Consider the following 1,087-nt stretch of genomic DNA (forward strand, 5'->3'; position numbering starts at 1 on the left):
CAACAAGGAATAATGAAAACACCAGCGGGATGAGGTTGATGGCAGTACTGCACTACATATGTCCAAGAGCCCTTCCCCAGATCCCCTCACTTACCTCACTGCTAAAAACAAACAAACAGACAAACAAAAAAAAGGGCAGGCATTGTCAACCCTACCTCCAATACAGCCATGCAGACATATCAGTAACTATACAGGAGCAGCTCCCCTTTCTGAGGCTCCAGCAAGCACAGCCTCGTCCCCACTGACAACACGTGGCCAAATTTTCAACTTAGTTGCCTGTTCCTAACTACAAAATATAGTGGTCCGGGAAGGCCACGAACGTCCACCGCCCCTCCCGAGGCGGCCTGTGCCCGCACATTCTCTCCTGGCACCCGCACACGAACCCTTGGCCGGCCTCAAGTCCAAAAGGGTCATTCCGGGCACTCTGGGCTGCCGGGACATCCAAGCAGGCTCCCGGACAGTTAGTTGCCCCTCCAGTCCGGCTGGAAACCCAGCATCTCCATTCTCCACCGGCTGCCACCCTCCCGAGGGATTTCGTTCTGACCACAAACAAAGGCCCCGAGGACCCTCAAAGCGCAAGCAGGAGCCACGCAAGGCCACGAAAGAGACAGAGACACGCGGGGAGAGACAGGGAGGGAGGAACGCCCCGCACGGGGAAGGAAGGGTCCCGGTCCCAAGAGACGCGAGCCGCCCCGATCGATCGTCGGGGACGGGGCCGCACCAAGGGAGGCTCACCCAGGTGCCCCCGAACCCGGGTGTTTGCTGTCAGGTCACCAAACAGAGTCCGCGGCACGGGCCCCCACGGCGCCCATCTCGGGAACCCTGACCGAGGGGGAGGGTGTGCGTGTGCGCCCGGGACCGCTCCGCCCACAAGGACCTCACCCACCACAGTCACCCCATCGAGGCCCACCTTGCCCCACTGGGTATCAACGGTAGCCCAGCGCAGCCCTGCTCCTCGGCCTCGGGGCCCGCGTGACCCAGTTCCCGTCCTCTGGGTAGGCACCCGAGAGCGCACGCAGGGCGCTCTGCGGTTCCGTGGACCCAACGTCTGCGGGTGCACCTGCTGGACCCGGGGCCCAAAGGACAC

The sequence above is a fragment of the Puma concolor genome, unplaced genomic scaffold (genome assembly GCF_028749965.1).
Source record: "Puma concolor isolate L17-30 unplaced genomic scaffold, mPumCon1.1.hap2 unalloc_scaffold_139, whole genome shotgun sequence".
NCBI lineage: Eukaryota > Metazoa > Chordata > Mammalia > Carnivora > Felidae > Puma > Puma concolor.